General features: G+C 48.8%; 1 protein-coding gene and 1 pseudogene across 2 annotated transcripts in view; both read right to left on the reverse strand.

Annotated features, from left to right (window-relative positions):
- SLC39A11 (solute carrier family 39 member 11) overlaps positions 1 to 20,068 on the reverse strand; it is a 328,560-nt gene that overhangs the window by 75,031 nt on the left and 233,461 nt on the right. The window lies entirely within an intron of this gene.
- Positions 2,435 to 4,099, reverse strand: LOC129509349 (dnaJ homolog subfamily A member 1-like; annotated as a pseudogene).

Genomic DNA, 20,068 nt, shown 5'->3' on the forward strand with positions numbered 1-20,068 from the left:
ATATACCTATATGTATGTGCGTATGTATATATACACACACGCATCTCCGTATACGCACGCATGTGTGTTTATGTGTGCACGTGTATGTGCATATAAACCTGTGGCTATGGAAGCAGACATCTAATCGGTGTGCGTATCTTATGAATCTGCCAGAAGTACAGAGTATGCATTTGCCTAAATTTGGCCACGGAATCCTTTTTCACTTTTCTTTTCGCAGATCCCAGGATACATGGATTTTTGTGGAGCGTATTTTAGCATATGCTGCTTAGAAAAACAGTCTCCATCCTGCAAAGAGTGTGTCGAAGACGTCTGAGCCTGTTGCTTCCTCCCGTTTATGAAGTCAAGCCCTGGGCCGTAAGTCAGAAACGCAGCTGTGGCTCCCCCGTGGGCCCCTGAGCTCCCCTGCGGCCACTGAGTGGCTCCGTCTCTAACCCCGGCCACCTACAGCCCACGCACTGTACCCTCAGTTGTGCTGAGCGTGAGGATGTGACTGATTTGGCATAAACTTCACCCTCTGTTGGAAACAGTTTTTTTAAATGCCTTGAGATGTCAGTGGGGTTGACAGGATCGCCGCAAGATGAATCCTTTCATTTTGACTGAGATCGGATGTTCAGGATGGCAGAAGCCAACGACACAGCCCCCCCCCCCACCGCCCCCAAACCCCAAAGCTGTGTCAGAACCACCTCTACAGGCAACTCAAATCAATGATCTCCCTCAGGGGCTGTCAACTCACGCCACCTCCTGGGCCACGGGGTCACTCCGTGATCTGCCTTCTAACCTCTCCACTGGCGAAACCCCCAGAGAATGATGTTCTGGCAAAGGCACCCGTTCAACTTATTTGACTATTCCTTCTGCTTAGATCCCCTTCAATGCCCCTTTGTCACATAGCTTTCCCATCAATAGCCATTATGTGTCACCTGTTTCCCAGTACTCACTACTGACACAATCTATGACACAATGCAAACTGTAGAGTGCATGCCCCAGGCACAGTCAACTAAATGAAGGAAAATAAAAACATGTTAACCAAGCTCTAGCCCAGGCCTCCCAACTTTTCTGCTAAGGTCTCTCAGGAGCGGAGGTGAAACACCACACCAGACCTCAGCAGTAATGGAAGGGCATGGTGATGTCTCTTGAGCATTATTTTTAAGCTACTTTATGTCACATTTTCAGACACAATCCTTCCAATGACCATAGGGTGGAGAAACACACTGTCAGTGTCTGCATTTTAAGGACAAGAAAGCAGAGAGGGTAGGAACTTGCTCCAGGGCAGACAAGACTCTCCACTCAGGTCCGTGAAGCCCCAGCCATCGGCCCTTCTCCATTTGTCTAACATCCGAGTGTGGGTTTGGTCCAGAATTCACAGCCATCCCCATCCATCCCCAGGGAAGAGGGATTGTGTTTGTTGGCTCATTGCAAGGTCCTTCCAAGCGCAGTGCGGTGCTCAGATCAACAGGCAATGAAGGGTGAGGACAAAGCGAGAAGGCTGGGCCATGCTATTTCCACAATGAGAAGGGAAGAGTACAGGGAATCTGGGGAGAATCTAGGACCAGAGCTCCACTCTGGGGCAAACTGGGAATGGGAGTGGACAGCACATGTAGATCCAGCCTTAAGAGTCTGGGATATTCCAGAGATATGAGTTGGCAAAGCCTGGCCTTTCAATAAGGACCCCAGGGTCTGCAGATGTGCTGTTGTTGGGGTTTCCCCAGAAGAGTGGTGTGCGCTGCCGTGACCTTGCTCCCTCAGATCTGCCACAGTCCTTCCCACTATCTGCATCAAACACAACCCCTTCTTCAACGACAGACAGAAAACCAGAATGCCCAGGAAGTGCCAGCCTCACACGCGTCCCACTGGCGATCATTTGTGCTCACTGTTGTTCACTGTGGCTCTTCTCATTTTTAGGGCCCAGCTAGACTGTGACTTGTCTGGGATGTGGAAACAAGCCCTGACTCCAGCAGAGATGCTTTCGGCCTTTCTAGGGGTTCCCTCCATAGGCTGTGGCTTTCCGGTGGCTGCTATGGATTCATACCTGAATCTCCTACCTGAGTCTCCTCGGAGAGAATTCTCTAAGACGCACTCCAGAGCTTTTATATTTGAGTTTATTCTTCATTTAACTTTTTTTTTTTAAAGATTTATTTATTTACAATGGACATAGAGAGAGAGAATGGCAGAGACACAGGAGGAGGGAGAAGCAGGCTCTACGCCGGGGAGCCCGACGCGGGACTCGATCCCGGGTCTCCAGGATCGCGCCCTGGGGCAAAGGCAGGCACTAAACCACCGAGCCACCCAGGGATCCCCTCTTCATTTAACTTTTAAAACACTACTATAGTTGAACATTAAAACAAAAACAATAGCAAGTAGTGAGCTTTGATTATTGTCCTTCACTCATCCACTACTGCATGTAAAATGCCAGCAGCAGTGTCATTCACTGGCCCCACTAAGAGGTCTGACACTGAACACCACCCCTAGGATGATGTTCAACATCCTCATAGGCTTCCCCATTGTAATGGCGCCGTCTTTCCTGATTGGGATCAAAGTCCACCAGTTCTACCTGGTCCATTTCATCAGTCTCTTCTACTTCCTTCCTCTCAGGTAGGAGTTTTTTTCCAGCAAAGAAAGTTTATCAGGAGAAAGAAAGCCATTCTTGGGGAGTTTACCTTAAATTCGATGATTAGGCGACCCTTCTCATATGGTCTACGATAAATTGGCATGCCTTCATTTAGCACACACTTGATATCCCCATGCTTGACAATCTGACCTGGGTGAGAGGTGATGACGATGGTTCGGTTGTCAAGAGTAGATATTGGCTTTTGAAAGCCACACAGGGCTTCAACCAGCTGTATATCCATACACATGAAGAGATCTTCTCCTCGTGGAGTAAAAACAGCACGGTCCTTCTGATCTAAAACAATGATAATATATCCTGATTCCAGTCCTGGTTCTTGGTTTCCCTCACCATGGAATGATATCTTCTGGCCATCTTTCATGCCTTTGTCAATATGCACTTCTAGAATCTTCTTCTCTCGAACTATCTTGCTTCCGTTGGAGCTTTTACATCTGTCTTTAGGACTGATCCGTTCCCCATGGCCCTGGCGCTCCATGCACACAGATTGAATTTGCTGAACCATTCCAGGTCCTAGCTGATGAATTCTTTTTTTTTTTTTTTTCTAAGACGCACTCCACCCACAACCTCAAAGGCACAGCAAACTCTCCTGGGACAGGAGTCTAGGGACGGGCACTGTGAAAAGGCTTTCTCCGGGTTTTAGACTCTCCTCCATGAACCCTACACCTTCATCTCCTCCCTCACCTCAAAGGAAAGCCAACATCCTAGATCCTCATTTCCTGAATTGTGTTCGTGGAACACCAGTTAACAACTTTAAAAGATCCAATGGCCAAATATTGGGGCGAATTCTATGAAATTACTCCTACTTAATCACTGTCTTTTTTTTTTTTTAACTATAAAATAGCAATTTCATCTGGCCCAACCTAACGAGTTTCGGAAACCTTGAATATTCTTCTCTAGAAGATTCAGAATCCACATTAACATTTTAAAGGCTGGAATAATTCCCCACGGTAAAGAAACCTGCACGGGCTCCGTTTTCCAAACATTATTTGACAACAGGATCCTTTTATTAGGTGACACCTGTTACATCTCGCAGAACCTGTGCTTTGTGGCACTCGTTTGGGGAAATACCGCCTGGGAGAATCAGAAATAATTAAGAGGTTTCTGAGCCTCCTGCAAACCCGCCCTCATCACTACCACATCATTTTTTTATTTGAATAGAAGGAAATTCACTCACCCGTGTCTTCCTTGCTCACTCTGCACCAGAGTGTCCTCTCAGAACTGGGGATGTGCAGGAACGGGAGTGTTTTGCTCAAGGGAATGGCCAGTGTGGCTCAGGGGAGTCAGTGAGGGCTGCATGGGGTTGTGACTTTTGAGCTGGGGTTTAGTGGATTTTTCCAGAACAGGAGGCTGAAGGCCAGTGCCTAGTCCAGTGAAGCAGGCCCAGTTCACCCGCTCATGCCTTGGCACGTTCCCAGAGCCTACCTGCCAGAGCTTCGAGGTCGCCAGGCAATGTGACGACACATGGCTTGCTCCCATTGCTTCTGTCTGACTGCCCTCCGCCGGCTCCCCTGCTAAAGGTTTATCCAATTTCATGTGGATTCAGCACCTGATCTCCTTCAGGTGTGGTGTTATTGCGCTGTATACCCTCAAGTTAGAGTCCAGTGGGGGACCCCAGAGTCACTAGCTACCCTTTGCCTTCTGTCTTCTGGTCTTTCTCTGAGTCCATGCAGGTATCTTCTGGCTCAGGGAGTTCCTCTGGTGGCTGTCAAGACGGGGAGGTGGGAGACCAAGTTGGGTCTTGGAAACTGGGACTCATAGAAATCAGTTCAGGGTTGGGGTGCCCTGCTCTGCCCCCTTGGGTTTTCAAACCCTGGACCTCCAGAGCCCTGAAGCCATGCTGGGAACAGAGGCAAAGCTCTTCTGTGCTTGCCCAGGGCAAAGGGAGATTTCTACAGCTCGTCCTCTCCCTTGGTTCATCCGTAACCATAAATGAAGTGGACGCCCCCGGTGGGTAAACCACAGGGGTGGCTACAGGCACGGCGTCATTAGGGAGCATGAGAGCTTGCCAGCCCATGTGTGCCCTTTCAATGCCAACCCCTCCTGTCCCTGAGGAAGCCCTAGGGTCTGCCTCTCACAATAAGAAGAGCCCAAGTGGCCCCACCAGTGAGGTGGCCCATGGACGGCTGGGGCTGGACAGGATGAGCAGGGGACGGGGCAGACATAAGCTCAAGGGATTCAGGGGGGGCACATTACCAGACCCTGGTGTTCCCAGCCCACGAGTTTGGGATCTGATCCTGCATCCTGTGGAAGTTGGATTATACGTGTGCAATTTGTAGCCCAGAAACAGAAGAGAAAAATGAGTAACCGCGGAGGGTGGGAGCAGGGCTTCAGGTACGAAGTTCTGCAGGTTTGCCACACAGGATCACCTGTCTGGTGTGGGGAATCAGGTCAGCCTGGCTGGGGTACCCCCTGCCAGACACACAGGGAACTGTGCCCAGGGGCTCTGAGGAGCTGGGCCAGCCAGGGCTGGGGAGCCTTCCTTTCAAATAAAATCACAATAAAAAGCAATATTCCCCCGCAGCCATAAACTTTTAAAAGCAGGTCAACCACAAACGGGCTATTTTTTAATCTGGTAATGACATATTTTGTCAGTTTTATCTTTGTCTCTGTGTTCTAAGGTTCTCCCCAAGGAACGATTTCCCCCCTCCCACGCCCCCCGTCCTGCAAAGGACAGTCTGACTCAGAACTTGACCCAGTGCTGATTGCAAGATAATGGAAAATTTTTCATCAACCTCAAGAGCCCAGACAGCACTCCAGCTATCAGCCCATCCAGGATCCTCCACTCTGGTGGTGGGGGCATGGATGGGGATCACCACGCTGCTCGGAGCTCCTCTGGGCAAAACCACAAGGCCTGATGGCAGAAAGCGGGATGTACATTTAAGAATGAGGATAATGCCAAGTGGCCTCAGATCGCTCACCAGCTGAGTATCCTTCAGTGAATCACCTTTTATCAAAGGGCTCCAGTGGCCTAGTAGTAGACTGAGGGGTGGGAGTGGTGGTGCCTACCCCCCAAAGTCGGGGTGAGGAGGCAGGGAGACAGAAGGTGGATGAAAGGTTTCCACCTATAAACACTATGTGATTTGGGCCGTTATCTCCATCCCTTATTCAGCAGCACTACAGATTGAAAGATGGTTATTCCCAAAGGAACCCTGGCCCAAGGGGGCGCCTAATCATAGCCCTACCCATCACTGGATGGAAAAAAACCTAGTGATTCAGTCATTTTAAACACGTCTTCTGGGCAAAGGTCTTGTTTTCTAGTCTGTAAAGCTTTTAGTCTTCATGGATTCACTTTTCTTCTAGAAAGAGGGGTAAAGAAACCACTCATTGTTTCATCTTCTTGGAGACGAGGGGCCAAAGAAGCCACCAGTGCTTTGACTCCAAGCTCCCATGGACTGACTCAAGTAGGGTAGTGTTTGTGCTGTGCAGGTAACTGGCACACGGGGATACCGCGGCTGCTCCCTCCATAGTTATCCTCATCACCAAATGCTTCCCTGACAGTCTGCTAGCTCAGGGCACCACTTTTGATGCTGAACAACTAAGCCAATGGAACTTTTTCTCTTATTATTGAGGTGAAATTCATAGAACACAAAAGTCACCATTTTAGGGGTGCCTGGGTGGTACAGTTGGTTAAGCGGCTGATTCTCGGTTTCAGCTCAAGTGGTGATCTCAGCGTTGTGAGACTGAGCCCTGCATCAGACTCCATGCTCAGCACAGAGTCCATTTGAGATTCTCTATGTCCCTCCTCCTCTCTTATTTATTCATGAGAGATACAGAAACAGAGGCAGAGACATAGGCAGAGGGAGAAGCAGGCTCCCTCTGGGGAGCCAGATGTAGGACTTGATCCCAGGACCCTGGGGTCATGACCTGAGCCAAACATCTGAATCACTGAACATAAACATTTATTTATTTGAAGGACACTGAACCACCCAGGCGTCCCTCAAATAAATAAAGAAAGGAAAGTCACTATTTTAAAGCATACACTTCAGTAGTATTTAGTACATTCATAATATTTTATGACCACCTGGTTCCAAAACATTTTCATTGTTCCCAAACGCAAAGAGAGCTAAACAGTCACTCCCCACTCCTTCCCTTTTACCCCAGCCCCTGACAACTACCAGTCTGCCTTCTCTATCTATGGATTTGTCTCTTCTGAATATTTCATATAAACGGGATCACACAAGATGTGACCTTCTGTGTCTGGCTTCTTTCACTTAGCGTGATATATTTTTGAGGCGGCTCCATCTTGCAGCATCCAGACATGCTTCACTTTTTTTCACGGCTAAGCCATATTCCTCTAGATGGCAGAGCACATTTTCCTTATCCATTCATCCACTGGTGGGCATTTGGCTTGTTTCCCAACCTTTTCGTTATTGGGAATAGCACTGCTGTAAACAATCAAGTGCAACTATTTTTTTTTAACACCTGCTGTCAATCCTTTGGGGGCATATTCTTAGGAGTGGAATTGCTAGGTCAATGGCATTGTTTGAAAGCACAGATCAATGTCACTCTGCTCTGCTTTAAACTCTCCAGCTGAGCTTAGGTGGAAGTGAAATGGTAATCCACACGCCTGGTTTTGTTTTTCTTAGCCCTGTGTTCTCTCTGTTTTCTAGCTCCCTGGACTTTGCAAGGAGTCATCCAACTGTGGGGCCTTTGGGCTGTTGATTCCTCTGGCTGTGTCTCTCCCTCTCTGCACTTTGTCTACATTATTAACACCTACTTGTCTTTCAGATTTCTGTTTTCATGTAGCTTCCTCAGAAAAGCCTTCCCTGGTCCCTCCACTAGGTCAGGCACAACCAGGATGGCCCCCATGGCACTTCTACTTGTCCCTCGCTACAATGTGAATTGCATGTTTATTGCAAGTTTTTCTGTTGATTGGCTCAGGAAGTATTTATTCAGCATCTACACGGGGCTGGGGTTTGATCTAGGTGCTTGTGAAATGTCAATAAATCAAACAAGTCTTCATCCATTAAGGGTCTACTTTTTTTGTAGAGGAGGAAGAGAAGACCAGGTAAACAGAGATAAAGAGAATATAAGTAACGAGGAATGTGGTAAACAATCCAGGGCTGGGAAGAGTATTCCATGGAGAGCTGTTTTCAGTGGGATCACACTGGAGTCTCATCAGGTGGCTTAGATAAACATCCGTCACCCCCACTAGACCGTGGGCTCTGGGTGAGGGGTACGTGTGTCTGTTTCATGCATCATCATGAGAATCTCCAGCACCAAGGTGAATGTCTTGTACGTAATAGGATAAGTGGATAAATGAAATGACTCTGCCCACAAGGAGTCCTTGCAGTCTCTGTCTCCATGGCCACAGGGTAGCTTGGAGGAACCCCAGAGTCAGAGAGCAGTCTCCCAGCCCTGAGCCAAGCAGTTTTCCTGCTCCCACCACAAGATCTACCCTCCATCCTCTGTGCTTCTTCTTGCCTCTCTAACACTGGCATATGGTAGAGTCATTAGTGCAGCTGGATCCCAGCCAGACGCTGAGAGATGACCAGGTGTGAGCTAGCAGGGCTGCTGCTTGGCTTCTAGATTGAACTTCTCCAATGTCCCCACCCCCTCCATCCTTCACCACTCACCACCCTCCCTAAGTGGCCTGGAGTTCACAATATTAGCCACTGGCTCTGACTCAGAAAAACACCTTAATACCAGGTGGTGAGATCCCAGAGCCCATGATGTCAACAACCCTCTGGCCTGCCTAGTGCTCATCTTTCCAGCATATCTCATCTATGACAACAACAGAGCAAAGGTTCACAGCCTTTAAATACCCATTAGTTACCACACTGGAATAATTCGGAGATACCTGCTACAACACGGATGAACCTTAAAAGAGATTACACTAAGTGAAATAAGCCAGTCACAAAAAAGACAGACATTGTAAGATTCCAAGTATACAAGGTACCTGGAGTAGTCAAATTCATAGAGATGAAAAATAGAACAGTGGTTGCTAGGGACAGAGCAGGAGGAGGGGGTGGGGAATTATTGTCTAATGGGTGCAATTTCAGTTTGGGAAAATGGAAACATTCTGGAAATGGATGGTGGTAATGGCTGCACAGTAACATAAGTGTAATTAATGCCACAGAACTATAGACTTAAAATGGTTAAAATGGCAAGTTTTATATTATATATATTTTATCCCAATAAAAAATACAAGGTACAGGAAAAAAAAATCCAAGCATGACCTCTTAGATGTCAAACTCGCACCATATGTAACAAATTTTGAAATAAATCAATTCCTTGATAAACCACCAAGGAAACAGGAAAGAGATCTCCTTTATTTCCATATATTGCCCCTAACCCTTGATATTTGTGGAACATCACTTTATAGATAGGCTATGCTGGTGGTGAAAATCACAGGCACACCGGGGACAGGGATCTGCTCCTAATGCCTTGGTAATCCCCAATAGCATGGAGTACGGTTCCCACACTAGTATGTCATTGAATAAATCACTCAGCAAGTTCATTAGGAAGTCAGGATACCAGTCTAGATACTCAGATTTCTAGGTGAATCATCCTTCCATTAAACTACAGTGACCATCAAGATACTTGAGATAGTGGACCAGGAACCACAAAACCAAGGGTGAACTCTCAGACGTGGCCAGGGACCAACTGGCAGCAGTGGTGGTGGCATATTAGATGTATCATTCCAGCTCCTAGCCTCAGTTTCCTTATATTGTAGCCAAATGTGTTCAGTGTTTTCCTGGGAAACCAACACTTCTAGGAAGAAGTTACTTCTAGCTGTCTTTTTTTTTTTTTTAGATGGATTTATTTATTTGAGAGAGAAAGGGAGGGAGAGCATGATCAGGAGGGGCAGAGGGAGATGGAGAGAGAATGTCAAGCAGACTCTGCCCCGAGTGTGGAGCCCAATGCAGGGTTCAATCCCATGACTCTGAGACCATGACCCAAGCAGAAACAAAGAGTCAGACACTTAACCAACTGTGCCACCCAGGCACCCCACTAGTGGTCCTTCTACCAGAATTCAGCACTAGTTCTACTGGACAGTGCTTGCAACCAATCCCTGATAACCCCTTGTCTTGCCTCTAACTAGCCCCTGCCCTCCCCTGGGACATGTTCAGTCTCCTGCTTCTTCCTGAGGGAGCCTCAGCAAATGTACCCAGAGCTCTGTCTACCAATTAAACTGAGCAGCAGAAACCAAAGAGGGGGGAAAAGAAAACCAGAGACAGTCGATTCCATGTCTTCAGCCTATCTCACCGACCATCTGTGGTAGCCATGAAAACGTGTCCTTCAGATCTCCTGCTATGGGGAGCACAGTAACTGGTGGCCCCAGTGGCTGCTCTTCAGAACCCACCACAACATCCTCACCCACCCCCCAGCTGCTCCCAGCCAGCGATTGAACGTGGGGTGATCAGTACAGGATGTGGGGCCCTTCTTAGAGGACTCTCAGACCTGCTCCTACATTGTCCGGGCTGAGACATCCTTGGGATTGTTCCACAGGTGGAGACTCCTCCTTCTCTGTCTCCTTTTATAGATGCCAGACCTGCATCCCAGGCTGAAGGCTCACCCTACCACCTCCTACTTCCATCCCTTTATCCTTACAGGGATTTCCCCCAACAGACCTTTTGCACATCTATCCCTTCTTGGCACCTGATCCTCGTAGGTTCTGAGCTGATACACCATCACGCTGGCCAAAGGAGGGAGATGCCCACTAAATGCCATGCAGAGCAATATACGCACTCAGAACTAGCACTAGGCATTTGGAGGAACAGCAAAAATTGCCTTAATTTTTTTTTCAGAACTTAACAGCTTAAAGTCTACATTATCCATTCAATAAATGTGTAGTAAGCCCCCACTGATAGCAAGCACATGCACTTCCTACACTTACAAGGCAGGCTGGCATTCTCATCCATATTTTTCACACGAGTAAACTGTAAAGGATTACGATCAAGGTATAATCTGGTGATGATTAATGATGATAAAAATAGTAGTCGACGTCATTTAGCTTTTACTTCATGCCAAGTATTGCTCTACACTTTTTATGTGTTGCTCATTAAAAAAAAAAACAACAAAACAAAAACAAAAAATGGGACTACGATTCAGGGAACCATGAGGAACGGGAAGCACAGATGCGCACTGGGAATTGCTGGGCTTGTCATGCTCTATTAGGAGTCGGCCTGGAGGAGGGAATAAGGAATCACAGCACTCCTGCATCTGCAGGCTCACCTGGCAGGAGGCTGTCTACACTCCCTGTGAATCAGCCTTGCCCTGGATGACAGAGCCTCTGAGTTGAGAGTCTCTGCAGTCTGATAGGATATCTTTAAAGTTTCATGCAGCTGCCTCTGCTTTCACACCAGACGCCTTCAATGAGAAGACGACAATGGGTAACAAAGCACACGGCTCCGATTCCTAATAAAAAGAGACTGAGTGGTAATGTGCCCGTCGGCCACGGCTGAGGCCAACTGCAATACAGAAACGAGAAAAATCCATGTGTGATTTACAGAGAGAACAATTTTCAGCTTTTAGATGTCAAACAATCAAGGAAAATGTGACGTCTCACATCATGTTAACTTTTAAAGGGCAATAAACTAGTCACCAGAGAAAGAAATGGAGCCAAAGGCCCGGAGAAGAAGAGAAAGTGATGGTGCAGGGAGTGTGTCCTGCTCCCCAGCCTTGTCTCTTGAGAGGGTGGGCACCTCTTCACCAGCCAATGGTCCTTTTCTTAACCGGAGCTTTCATCTGCATCAACCTACCACACTGTTTGTTCCTCCTCGCCCCCCCCCCCCATTGAAATAGGAGTGTCTAGACACATCCCTGCCCTTGATTCTTCTGGGTCATTCACCCACCTGGCTGGGGGTGGAAAGCTATTTCCTGGGCTCTCCCTCCTCCCCCTGAACCCTTTCCAACAACACTGCACCATGGTAAGTATTCACTCAACAAACCTTCACAGTAAGACTGGGTTTCAGGGCTGAGCAAGAAGGACTGAGTCATTTGGAAAGGGTTGTACTTCACTGCCGGATACCCCCACCCAAATCTGCAGTCATCCCTCCACACAGTAAGAGCAGTTCTTGGGGTTCCCATCCTTCATGCAGTACCTGTTCCTTCCTCATGACACCTGAGCACTCTGTTCCCTTATCTGCACATCCAAGTTCAAGATCTCCTGGGGGTGCCTTGGTGGCTCAGTCGGTTCAGCATCCAAATCTTGGTTCCAGCATGGGTCATGATCTCAGGGTCATGGGTTTGAGACCCTCATCAGGCTCTACACTCAGGTAGGAGTCTGCTTGAGACTTTTTTCTCTCCCTCTCCCCCTGCGCCTCCCCTTGCTCAACTTCTCTCTCTCTCTCAAATAAGTAAATCAATAAATAAAATCTTTTTTTTTCTTTTAAAGACCTTCTGGGACCATCCTACCCATCCAGGCTTAGCACAGTGACATATACCTTCTCCCTTTATTTTTCTCTAATTTTTAACACCTACTCTAGGCGACTTGGGTTTGGGCACCATGCTTGGGGCATCTTCTACATCTCTGCAGCTCTGGAAACTGCACAGTGAGTGTTCAAAACTCAGGGGCAGAATGGCTGATCCTGCTTGACAAAATGCTATCTGTGGTGCTGGCGGAGTGAGACGCTGCATAAGGCAACCCAGTCCCCACTTGGCAGGGCTCGGCTAGGGGGAGAGACAGAAAGAGAAGGTGACTTCTTCTGTTTTGCTACCCATGCTACAGACCTGCTGCCCACAGCATAGGGCTTGGCTCATGGCAGGTGAATGAATGAATGAATGAAGCAAAGGAGCGAAATGAACAGAAGGAATGATGAAAAGAGCCTAGAAAAAGGGGAAGATGGAGGAGACATGCACAGATATTCTCGGATCTGAAAAAGTCAGCAGAAGCTATGCCTTGGCACAATCAGATTATTCTGGAATTCACGTGAGGAGAGGCATGCTTTAGCCCTAGCTCAGTTTTCTGCTTTGAAATGTCATCTTCTCTAGACGAGCTGAGACACACATTCACGGGATATCATGGTGTGGCGTCCTCTGCAGTGTGGCCAAAAGCACAGGCCGTGACCTTGTGCCAGGCTGACTATAGCTTGTGAGCACCTCCAAGGCCACTAGAATAGGACCTGTACGATTTTACCATCGCTGACTGGTAGACCCAGAAACACATTTTCAGGCCTCACCATCAACTAAATAGACACTTCAAGGAGGGCTGGGGGCTGCAGGCCAAAGCACTGACTTCCCCCCAGCTTCTGATCCAGTAGGAGCAGACTGGCCCACAGTGGAGCCTGGCTTGGGAATCATCTGTATTTCTTATCAGCCTGGATGTGTGATTGATAAGCCAAAAGCAAGGGATAGTATTAATAAGGCCAGCAGTGAGGACTAACTTTGTAGCCAAAGATGCATGGGGTCCCGACTAAGCACTCTGGGCCTTTGTGTCCCTTTGGTTGCAGAAGGTCACAGAGTCGCTCCTGATTTCTGGTTTTCTGCTCTGGAGCAGCCATCCTCACACACGGAATGGTGACTTGGTCCATGGAATGCAAACAAACAAGGGTGGGCTTGTGTAACAGATGGCTGGAGCCAGAAGTGGGGACTGGACAGGCCCACGTTCCTTGTACGGTCTGAAGTTGTCTGGAATGGGACAATTACCACCCAAATCTCCATCGTCTTGCTGCATCGTTTATGCCTGGCTCCTGAGAAATTTATGACTTAGGAGGGCTTGTGGCAGCTTGCCTTGCCTCCCCAGAAGGGCCTGGTGATACTTTAGGTAGTAAAAGCACAAGTTTCCAAGCAACCAGATAAAAGGTCTTCCGTTAGAGCTCTTCGGTTTGCAAAACAGTATCTCCAGAGCAGCATGTAATTAAATTGGCCAAGGCTACATCTCTCTGGGAGAACCTAAGACCTTGCAAAGACTGCTTTTTACTAAATAAAGGTAAACTAATCTGGAACTCATGCCCGGGGAAGTGAGGATCTCCCAACCTTGTATTAATTGGGTATGTCAGCTGGCCTCAAGAATCCAATCAGCCAGGCAGTGACCCCATTGACTCTCCTGACAAATGAGGAGCCATTTCAGGTGTCCCATTCGTTATTCAAAACAATTAAAAAGCTTCTTTGAAATGGAAATAGTGATTCCTGGCTCGAACATCCCCCAGCTGTCTGGATCTAGCTGTTGGCTTTTGCCATTGACGCTAGATCGCTTTATTCTTCCTTCTAAGCCAAGGTCGGGGGGTTCATCCCATGAGCCCAGGGTGACTTGGAGCTCGGACTACTTCCTTCTTACTCTCTTCTCCCTTCTTTCTCTCTCCACAAGGTTCAGGCATGAGATATCTCCCCTCTGTTTTGTTTCATTCATCTTTCCATTCATGCCTGTCTAACTTTCAGGCGCTCATTGTCAAAGGAGTAATGGTGCCTGGCTACACATCACAAAAAAAGGAACAAAACAAAACCCAGCTCCGGCTGATGCTGCGTGTACTCGTTTCTCCTGCTGTCATGCTCTTTTCTTTCCTCCATTCACTTTAAACAGACCCACTTCCAGCCCCAAGACCCTCCACTGTGGAGCTCACACCAAGCAGTGGCTTTGTCTGTATAAGAGCTTCTACGGCTCTAAGCCTGGAGGTCCTCTCAAGATCCTGGCCCCTTGCAGTCCAGTTTTGGGCAGTGGGGGGAGTGACCCAGTGGCCACCATTCTAAGGACCACTGGCTGGTCCCCGGCTGAATCTGACTCATCTGTGACTCTCCTCAAAAATACACACCTGGGCTCTGTGAAGGGACATGGAAGGGACAGGGAAGCTGCGTTTGTCACAAGTATGTCAGGTTGATTCTAGTACTATCTATCAGAGGCACTGAGGAACCAGGTCCAGGGCACAGCCAGACAAGGTAAAAGATGAGCTCTCTGAGCTTTTACCTACCCAATGCAGCAGGAAAATCTATACCTGAATGGAAACCTCTGGGAATCGATTTTATGTGAAGAATTACATCCTGCAAGATGATCGCAGGGGCACTGTACCAATCAGATGGAGCATTGCCTGGGGAAAGCTGCAGGGAGTTGGGCTATAAGGTACCAGCTCATTTCAATGGGTGACCCTCAAGCCTCAACACACAGGAACCACCCCACCCTGAGCTCAAGGCCGGACTCTGCCTCAAGGCCCTTCTGGTCTGACTTGAAGGACCAACCTGACATGCTTCTCTGGAGTCCAGTGATGGGAAAACCCATTGCAGAGCTGGGCTAAAAATTAGGGATGAGATTTTTCGCTCTCGCTCTTCTGCTGCAGAGAGCTTGGTGCTCGCCTATGTTGGATCCACACTTATTTCTGAACAACCATAGATATTCACACAGAACTCCTCTGCCAGCCCCTTTCTTGAGGTACCCTGTGGCTCTAAGTTATTTATGAAACCCTCTTTTCCAGGCAGATCCCACAGAGCAGCCACATGTTACATCTCCTTGGATCAGGCTGGTCTGGGAAGAATTAGGAAATACAGATGGGCCAGCTCCCCTGCTTGGGGGAGATGTGATTACAAACAGCAGGACCAGGACATGCGTTTGCAAATGCCAGATGGCAGTGGAGTCACCCCCTCCAGGAAGTCCACTTGGCACCTCCCCCAGAAAGCTGCCAGGATCGTGGCAGGTGGGGGGGGGACCCACGACCGTTGCGTCCATCCTTCCCCTTCCCACACACCCTAGCCAGCACACTTTCTACTTCCCAAATGCAAACCCTCCTGGGACCATGCAAGGCAGGCCGTAAGCAAAACTGGACCAGGTGCTGATAACCGTTAGATGGAGAGAGAAGCTAGCACTCACTGGGCAATTTGCAATACTACACACACGTGTCAAATCTAATTCTCACAGCAGCATTTCCAAGAAGATGCGATCCATCCCATTCTACAGGGGAAATAACAGTGGTTCAGAGAAGCAAAGTCACGAGCCCAAAGTAACGGCTTGTCTGGTAAAGCAAGGATCCCACCTCTCACCTGGTCACCACCTGCTGGAATTCCAGCAGTCTCCGGCCCTCGCTCTGCAGTCGACTGTCACGGTTCACGGTACGTGATCTTTCTCATTTATCATATGGGATCTGCCTCCGTCTCTAGGAAGCTGGGAGGATGGGCTAAGGTGATAGGGATCTGCTTTGTGAACTGCATTATTGGTAATACTTGGGATGAGGCTTGAATGAGCACACCCATACTTGGGCTTTGGTATTTGAAAAGACTTAAAACAACAGGAACAACATCCTTATTGATCCGTGTGCACTTTATTTTTTTTAAGATTTTATTTATTTATTCATGAGAGACACAGAGAGAGGCAGAAACACAGGTAGAGCGAGAAGCAGGTTCCCTGCAGGGAGCCCAATGTGGGACTCGATCCCAGGAATCCAGGATCACGCCCTGAGCCAAAGACAGACACTCAACCACTGAGCCACCCAGGTGCCCCCATGTGCACTTTAATAAGAGACGAAGCTCTAAGCCAAATGAAGGACTTTCTAGCAACAGGCTTCAGGTCCTCCGTGGCCTGTGGGATGATGGGAATTGGGGTGGAGTGGGGAAACGAGTTTGATATTTGACAGGACCCTCTCAGAAAATAGTAAACCACACCAGGGAATACTATATTGGGGTGAACAGTGGTCCTACCCGCCCCAAAATTCACATCTACCCCCGAGCCTCAGAATGTGGCTTTGGGAACAGAGTCTTTGCAGAGGTAATTAGTCAAGGTGAGGCTGCTGTGGGGTAGGGTAGGACAACAGCTGATGTCTTTGTAAGAAGAGGAGACCCCCAGACACAGAGAAGCCATGTGAACCCAGGCAGAGACAGCAGTGTTGCGTCTTACGGGGCAAAGACTGCCAGCAGCCACCAAGGCCGGGAGAACCACGGAAGGATCACCCCCAGAGCCTCTGGGAGGAGTGTGGGCCCACCCACACCTTGATTTCAGGTCCTGGCTACAGAACTGTGGGAAGAGGAAAGTTTGGTTCTTTTAAGCCACCTGGTTCGGCAGCCCTAGGAAAAGAGGACAAATAGTAATGGAAATTTCTGGGACAGGCTCTGTGCTTTACATGCATTTTCTCATTCATCTGACAAGGGAGATGGTGTCAGAAGCACTTTGCTCGGAGAAGACGGCGAGGCTTAGACAGGCCTTGGAACCTGGCTAAGTACACCTGGCTCTGCAGACACGGTGGGACACGGGGTCTGATTTGCCGGCCTCAGTCTCAGTCTCCAGGGACACCCCGCTATGGGGGGGCCACCTCTGCACCCCCCACCCTGGCCGGCCCCGGCCAGTGCTCAGTGCCCATGCCATGATGGAGAGAAACTCCGTGACTCTGAACCACGGGGGAGCCAGACAGCCTAATGAACGTGGTTTTTCCTCTAGCCCAGCATCCACCCTTAAGCACTGGTACTGTCCTTTATGTTGACAGAGGCTTTTCTCAAAGGCGATCCTCATTTCCCCACATCCTTAATTAAATTTAATTTCTGCCTTGATGACTCAGAATCATCCCGGGGACGTCCCTTACTGTGTGAGGACATGAAACATGATGGCCTCAGACATCTGGAGGTAGGAGGGGACGTCAGGTCCCTCATTAGAGCCACCTCCAGCTGGCCTGTTTATTGAGGTGGCATCCGCATGAATGACACATGTCATTGATTTTATGTCCTGTTCGTCGTCATTAGGGCATCTGCTTTCCTAATCTCACAGATGCCAGGAGATTCACATTGAGCAGGACCTTCCCCTTTCATGTTTCCTTTGTTTTTTTTTTTTTTTTCCTCATCTGATAAAGGTTTAGGAAGCGGATAACCAAATCTCTTAGAATTGAGCAGAGACTCGTGTTCTTATAGTTCAAATCCACATGCTTCTGGATTTTTCTAATCTCACTCTTGGAACGTGGAGGGCTTTTACCCTTAATTTCCTATTATCCAGCAGCACTCACAATGAAAGACGCATTATCACAACCTTGCTGAGCTGCATAAACACCCATTTTCTGGGGCAAGGAATGAATGATACTGGGCTCTCGGAATGAAAGACAGGTGTTCACTTAATGTCCAAGTATTTCATTTCTCCAGTTGGCAGGCTGGCCTTTAGAAGGCACTTGAGGGGGGGGGGTTATTGGCTTAATGAGACCCCCACCAAATCCTGGGACATAGAGGTATTTAAGAGGGGCGCCTGGGTGGCTCAGTCTTTAAGGTCTGCCTTCGGCTCAGGTCATGATCTTGGGACCCTTGGATTGAGCCCCGCATGGAGCTCCCTGCTCATCCAGGAGTCTGCTTCTCCCTCTCCCTCTGCCTGCCACTCCCCCTGCTTGTGCTCACTCTATCTCTCTGTCACATAAATAAATAAATAAACTCTTTAAAAAAAAGGAGTTAAGAAGAGTTAAGAAGTTCTGGGCTCCCTTCTACGTCTCCATCACAAGCACTAAGGAGATGGTTCATCGACCGTAACACCCCTTCTCCGCATGCACTGCAGCTGCTGGGAAAGAACACCCCCCTGCCCTCCCCAACTTGACACTGTCATGGCAACATCTTGGGTTTAAGGGCAGATTCACACCTCCGGTCTGTACTTTCAGTTGCCTCATTGATGCTGAAACGTGTGGTCCCCCGAGCATGTTCCAGCAGCACACATGATCCACGGTGAGGAGCATCCAAACCTGGAATTGCCTGTAGACCAGGGCCATCAAGCCGGCTCTCGAGCCTGCACATAAGATCGCCCCTCCTAGGGTGTCCTACAGCTGCTCCCCTGCCAAGAAGACAAGGAGTCCAGGGAGCCCAGGAGGTACAACTACTTATGGCCCACACCTCTTCTTGGAGTGTGTGGCATCAGGGGATTCTGTTCCCAAAGGCCCTGGGACCAAGTGCAAGGTCAGCATGGACCTCTTTCTCATGGTGGTTGAGCAGTGACTAGCCTGCTGGTCTGTGCACCCCAGGCCTACCAAGTGTCAAGGTGAAGGAGGGCTAAACCCTAATTTCTGTTTTTTCTTTATTTTTTTTTTTAGATTTTATTTATTTATTCATGAGACACACACACACATACACAGAGAGGCAGAGGGAGAAGCAGGCTCCATGCAGGGAGCCTGATGTTGGACTCCATCCCAGGTCTCCAGGATTAGGCCCTGGGCTGAAGGTGGTGCTAAACCGCTGAGCCACCCAGGCTGCCCAATTTCTGTCTTTTCTTTTCCTTTTTTTTTTTTTTAAGATTTTATTTATTTATGTGACAGAGAGAGCAAGCACAAGCAGGGGGAGTGGTAGAGGGAGAGGGAGAAGCAGGTTCCCCCCTTAGCAAAGAGCCTAGCGTGGGGCTTGATCTAAGACCCTGGGATCATGACCTGAGCAGAAGGCAGACGCTTAACAGACTGTGCCACCCAGGAGCCCCTAAACCCTAATTTCTTTGTTTCCATCCAGTTTGTGGACTCTAGAAAAAAAAAAAAAAGCAAAAGAGAGGAAGAGCTCTGAGTGGGCCAGCCCTGTTCAGAGAAAGAAATGAGGAGAAACTGATTTTGCTACAGAGTGAATGTTCCACCAACTGGGCCGTTTCCAGAAAATATCTTCCAGGCAAGACCTGCTGTCAGTGCCTGGGCTGCCCTCCCTGGTCGGGGGCTGCCTTTCACATCCCTGAGCTGGGCATAACCGTCAAGGGGACATACAGCTTTTCTGAGAGGCCCAGCAAGAACCCCTCAATTTTGATCTAAGAACTGACAGCCAGGATGAGAGGGGCAATATTCGCTGGGTGGGTGTTCATTGCATATCTCCCCCCTGCCCTGCACTGAGGCCCCAAGGGCACAGGAGCCTGTTCGAACAACCCGTGGACTCTGTGGGTTCATCCCTTCACGTAGACGGCGACTGCTCTTTCTTTCTCTCCTCCTATATTAGATCAGATTCATCGTTTCTCTAACAGATTCCCTCAATTTCTTTCTCTCTATCCCACACTTGTCATCTTGGCCCATGCTCTCGGCAGGGTACCGGGCTCCCGCCTGGTTGACTTGAGAATGCTTGGTCTTTCCTCTGTGCTCCCTCTTGTCCTGTATTTCCTGCTCTCCTGAGGGCAACACCTGATTGCTCAAGCAGGACAGGGGTCATTTTCAGGGATGCCCTCTCTCCTGCTTCCTGTGGCCATCGACTGCCAAGCCCTGTGCATGCTGAGTCTCCCCAGCAGATGCCCCTAATGGCATGACTAGGGGACCCAGTCCATTGCCCCTCCACCCAACCTCCTCTCCTTCCCCGGGAGCAGAGGTTAGCTGAGCATGGGGCGATCAAGACAGAGACTTTATTTCTAGCTTCCCTGGTAACTGCAATCAAGTATATAAACTACCAAGACACAAACACCCTCCTCTCTGACATTAGTCACTGCATTTCAGGGCCTGTGGCAGCTCCACAGCCAGCATCCTAAGTAACACTGAAGCTATTTAACTTCTGTCTGAATTGTTGCCATAGCTTCCCAGCCTCCTTTCAGATGGCCAGTTTGTCCCCACGATGCTAAGTGCCTGCGTGAAGGGCACACTGGAGCAGCGGCTCCCGCTGCGTCCACGCAAA

Source organism: Nyctereutes procyonoides, unplaced genomic scaffold (genome assembly GCF_905146905.1).
Source record: "Nyctereutes procyonoides isolate TBG_1078 unplaced genomic scaffold, NYPRO_anot_genome, whole genome shotgun sequence".
NCBI lineage: Eukaryota > Metazoa > Chordata > Mammalia > Carnivora > Canidae > Nyctereutes > Nyctereutes procyonoides.